The following is a 6,000-nucleotide window of genomic DNA, read 5'->3' on the forward strand; positions in this document are numbered from 1 at the left end:
AAGTTGCCTAAAGAAACTGAACCCGTACGTAAGAGAATGCAATCATCGAAACATTATGTCGTAAACATGTGCCTTAGTGCATGCTGATCCAATTATTGATGCAGGTTACTACTCCCACTAATTAATGCAATAAAATAAGAACTTTGAAGGAACAACAATATCTTAGGAAAATCAAAAGACTGTTCTTCATTATTGAAATCCAACACAGAGGCAATTAGCACAATCATGGGCTACTTTGAATTCATAATGTGCTGCATTTTGGTTTGGTTTTGGAGGAGGAAGTAATAGAGTTTTTTTATTCACACGTTTCCAAAAATTATAATGACTTGCTCGTTGAATTATAGCATGTCGGAAGGGACTCTCATCGTAAACCTTGCAGAAAAAGAAATTCCGCTTGCCACTTTGGATTTCCTGTGTTCCATGTGTGGACATTAAATAATTATCGAGCCCATTGCAATAAATGATCCAAGGGAAGAACAAATAAAAAAAAAAGCAAAAGAAGTATATTGATGCACAAATACTAACTATAAATAGCATGCTTAGTTATCTTTTGATGCTTGGGTTAATCTACACCACTCTATCATAAATAAAAGATCCCTCCAATTTGTATCTACTAAACCCAATCAAAAAGCATCAAATAAAAATTGATGATATAGTTTGGGGCGATATTTACCACTTACAAACTGTTGCAAAATGGCATGATCTATTTTGACCTTCTTTAACTCTAGCAAGTACTCATCACATTAAGTCTACTACCAATGCAAAAATATGTGCAACAAATTTAAAAATATTATACTTTTACAAAATCTTGCATACTATGTAACCAAGAAACTAGACAAAAACATAATGAGAACCTCTTACATCCTCACTTTGACCTCATCTTTCACAACAAAGGCATAGAAATCCTACAAGCTTTATTACAAGTTCCTTTATACAATATTATGGAAATTATGCATCTCTAAAAATCACCAAAAGCTTCAATAAATAATCAAATAAACCATTTGAATCTTCTAATTAGAAACACATCTAACAACATTCAAAGCATTATAATTGGCGACCTTAACATTGACACAAAAAAAACAAAGCTTACGATGAACTATCAGCTACACTTACCATTAAAAATAATGAACAGACAATAGAGCAAATAACAACCATCTACAATCAAACTTTAAACGTTGTGTAACTTTCTTGCCACTACATCGTGTATCTATCGAAAGATTTTGCCCCTTCATCAATACAAATATAATGTTCTCAGAAATGTGTCCACAAATTTAGAAGATTGCTCTTCAACATATATTCTCTGAACCATAAATTTTTTCTGAAAGGCAGGCCTAGTGATTTATGAGCTTGTATGCCTATGATGAAATTTTCTTGAAGAACATCTACATGTCATGACAAGGGTCCTAGGGACTAAGGCTAAATAACCAAGAGATAAGGCCTACTCCTAAAACCAAGGCTAAAGGTAGAGGTTACATGCAAAGGGATTTTTAAAGATAGAGGCAGGGCTTCTATAAGAGGAGTGACTAGGTGGATAACCCATTAGCTATTTGCTCCACTTGTGTGATGGCGTGCCATTGGTATCAAAGCATCATGCTGAATCTATGGGCGACAAACACTCTTCTCTTCATAGCGCACGATGACAGACTCTCTCCCTCTTCATAGAACCAAGGCATTTTGTTCAATAAGCTTTTGTTTGAAGTTTATTTTTGGAGCTATTTTGTTTTGTTTGCTTTTCTCTCTTTAAAAGTTGTCTGCACAATTTGGTTAAGGATGGAGATGTGAGATGTTGGAAATATGCTATTGTCATGATGCCTTCTGTATTATAGTAGCCCATCATCTATGGGAGGAATAATATAGAAAATTAAAACTCATTTTATTTGATGAAGCCTCTCTTATTGGTAGGCAATTGCTTTATGTTATTAACGCTCATCTAAGAGCCATAAAACATAATCAAAAGGAACCTTTTGGGGGCCTTGATGTAATTTTCTTTGATGACCTGTACCAAGAAAGCCCCATATGTGACCATTGGATATTTTCAATAACACAACAACCTCACAATAACATTTCATGCCTTTAATGCCACTCCTTCATGAAATGTTATGAGCTTTACAATCAATTACTAGATTCATTGATGTTCTAAATCACATACAAGTTGCACAACAAACAATTGAAGACAATGAACACTTAATAAGACATTTACAAAGAAATACTTTTATAAACAATATATTCCTCATTAAGAAATAAACACAACCAATTAATATTTCAAAGCACAAATAATGGAGCATACATTGTGCATGCTAAAGATAAAATAAATAAAACATGTTTTAGAAAAAGCACAAATAATGGAGCATACTTGGATCAATTTTTTTGACAAAGGTATTGGAACACACAAGAAATGAACAAAATAATTAATTTCAAACAAAGAGCTCAACTTCCAATACAACTTCACAACGGTTGCACAATCCATAGATCCAAAGGTCTAACAATGGAGTCAATCGATTTTGACACAATGTGAATTAAACGCATGGGCTAATCTACCTTGCTCCCCTCACAAATAAAAGACTCCTCTAATTTGTACCCATTAAAACCAATTTAAAAACCTTCACCTCTAGGAATGGAAGATATACAAGTTTTATTTCAAGTTCCTTCAACCAAAACATTTAGAGTTCCCTTTGTTGATTAATGTAAAAGAAAATATTAAAAAATAAACCATATTTGTAATAGAATTTCTATATTTTTCACAAAACACTTTTCCTTCTTTATCTCCTCTCAACATGCTAATTTGAAAACCTATCGAATTCAAGGCTAAGCTGAGACAATCTTTTCTCGAACAATGATCTATAATGTTGCTATGCCATTGATGCATCATCCTAGTACTTCAATTGAAATTCATATATTTATTACTTTGATAATTGTGTGGCAAAGTACATTGAAACTTACTCATCTCTTTTAATTCTTTGAATATGTGGATAATAATATTCCTTGTGTTGTAACTCCTTCTACCTTTTCAAAGGCGTTTGAATTAAGTTGATTTGTTGCTAATAGTGATAGTGTTATGCTTGTGGATGTGTTGTTTATACTTTGAATTTATGTGATTTATAAGGAGCAATTCCATAAAGTTATGAGTGAATGGTTAGAGCCATAATTGCATACAAATTTTTTTATCGTGGAAGTATCAATTGTTTGTTGGAGGACAAGACTATGCATACACGGTGTCCAATTTAATAAAGAGTGCCTAGTAGTGTCAAGTGGTGCCTTTTCTAAAAAGAAAAGAAGTACAATGCTTCTTTTATCTTATTGACTCATGTGTTGATTTGTCGCCATGAATCCATACCCACACAATTTTGTGATGAGGAGCGATATGGCATAATTCCTATCCCGATGGTATCTATAGAGCTGATTAAGGAATAACAAGTTTTCTCTGATCACTACTATGACGCCACCGATAAGTTAGACGAGGAAACACCTCATGACTAAGGAATCTAACTCTGAAAAGGAACATGTCTGAGCCAAACGTCTGCTGAAGGGAGGGGATTTTTTTTTTTGAATCAACATCATAGACGTCAACAAAGATATTATAGGAAACGAGAGAACAAATTGAGGAGGAAACAACCAAAATTGGAAATAGGGTGTCAAACTCAATTCTCAATGATGGTTGATGCAAAAGATTGCATCAAGGACAAGATCACGGGAAGATATCCTACCTCAGAGAAAGGAAAAAACGCAAACCAACGAAACCAAACTAAACAAAAACCAAGAAAACATGATGAAACCAAAGAAAAGGAATCTTCTATGACCAAAACGGAACGAAAAGTGAAGTACAAAGAGTTGAAAGAACCTTAAAGGAGGTCTGGACCACTGAAATGGAATTTGGGAGTGATAAACCAAGGACAATTAGTGTCCCTTCACTTTATAAGAAGTATACTTTGCAAGATTGACAGATCATAGTGGAGCAACCAAAGAGACAATCTAAGGAACCAAAAAAGTCCTATGAGGGTGCTAAAAATGTCATACGAATTGACCTAGCATAGCCATGAGAAGACCCAAACCCAACATACATAGCTATAAATTTGTCTTAGAGGATTCCTCCATTTTGATTACTCTTTTGGCTAGAAAACATGTAAAAAGAGTAAAAATTGCTACGTTTTTTACCACCCTAACAATATTTACACCATTTACACACACCTAGAGGTTATCATATTACATAGTCCTCGGTCTCTTCACTTACAAGGGTATTTTACTTTTGGTTACAAAAATTCACATGTTAACATACAAATACTTCAAAACACTGCCCTTTTTTTTGTTTATTTCAATTATTTTTGGTCCGCATTTAAAATGCCTCCCCCACTCCTTTCCTGAGTCCTTCGAGATGGAAGAGTGTAGCTCAGGTAGTGCATTGCATGGATGAGTCGTATCTATGCATGGTCAAGGTTGGCTCTACCATGCTTTTGAGGTCCATGCAATTTAAAACACAATGCAATGCAAGCGGTGGGTCTTGAGCACTGAGCTCAAGGGTTGTCGATGACAAAGCATCCTGTTGTTTGACTCTCTTGAAGAGTAGATCTTGAAGCAATTGCGCCCGTTTCTTGATAGTTCTTGTCACAAGGGACAAATTCTAATCACCAGATCTTATATGTGGTGATTGTGTTGTTTACCATGTAAATAATATTCACAATAGAAAAATCAAAAAATCTAAATCCACGGAGATAACCATAAGGAGACAATACTTTCATACCTTTTTCCTACATATAACCCACAATAAAATGATTCCACAGACCCGCGAGCAATAATAAGAAAGCCCTTGGAAATCTTCTAAAAGTGATCAACGAACAAGAAATGATAGCCCACATCATCCAGCTATCCCAACATTGATCATGCTCTTTGTAGTCTTTGATATATGTCTGTATGCTCTTTGTAAGCTTTGGTCTATGCTTGACATCCTTCGATGTGAATAGGGATCCATTTTGAAACTTGAACTGCACATCACTAACTCTTGCAATCTGGCATGCATAGTCATTGCCAAGACATACACAACCTTTCCTAAATGCATCATTTATGTAGTGAATGTGTTTGTTTACCATGTAAACAATCCAAGGACATAACCATAAGGAGCCAATACTTTCATACCTTTTTTAGACATATGACCCACAACTGATGATGCCATAGACAAACACTTGGAAATCTTCTTAGAGTGATCACCAAACAAGCAATGATAGCCCACATCATCTAGCTATCCACCATTGATCATGCTCTTTGGAGGATTTTGATATATGTCTGCATGCTCTTTGTAAGCTTTGGTCTATGCCCGATATCCTTCTATGTGAATAGGGATCCATTTTGAAACTTGAGCTGCACATCACCAACTCTTGCAATTTGGCATGCATAGTCATTGCCAAGACATATAAAACCTTTCCTAAATGCATCATCTATGTAGTAAATGTGTTTGTTTACCATGTAAACAATTTTAGGACATAATCATAAGGAGCCAATACTTTCATCCCTTTTTCAGGCATATGACCCACAACTAATGATGCCACATAAAAACACTTGGCTACTTAGTCACACAAACTACGTGAATTTTGATAGCCATCATATGAAGTGTACAAAGAACTTCACTTTTGACCCATGAGCAATAAGAAGAGGACCCTTGGAAATATTCTAAGAGTGAATAAGGACAGTGAATGAAGATACCTTAAAGACCGCGTTTCGCACAACGTTTGGTCTTTATGAATATCTAGTCATGCTTTTGGCTTGACTAATGCACCAGCTACGTTCAATCGTTTGATGGAGAAAATTTTTAGACCATACCGCAAATTCAGTGGAGTGTTCTTTGATGATATCATCATCTACTCCAAATCTTTGGAGGAACATAAGCAACATCTCCAAGTGCTTTTTCAAGCATTGAGGGAGAACAAGCTTTTTCTCAACCAAAAGAAAAGCGAATTCTTCCTTCAAGACATTCAATACCTAGGTCATATTATCTCTAAAGATGGTATCCGA

The sequence above is a fragment of the Adiantum capillus-veneris genome, chromosome 27, assembly GCF_014529385.1.
Source record: "Adiantum capillus-veneris isolate H3 chromosome 27, ASM1452938v2, whole genome shotgun sequence".
Taxonomy (NCBI): Eukaryota; Viridiplantae; Streptophyta; class Polypodiopsida; order Polypodiales; family Pteridaceae; genus Adiantum; species Adiantum capillus-veneris.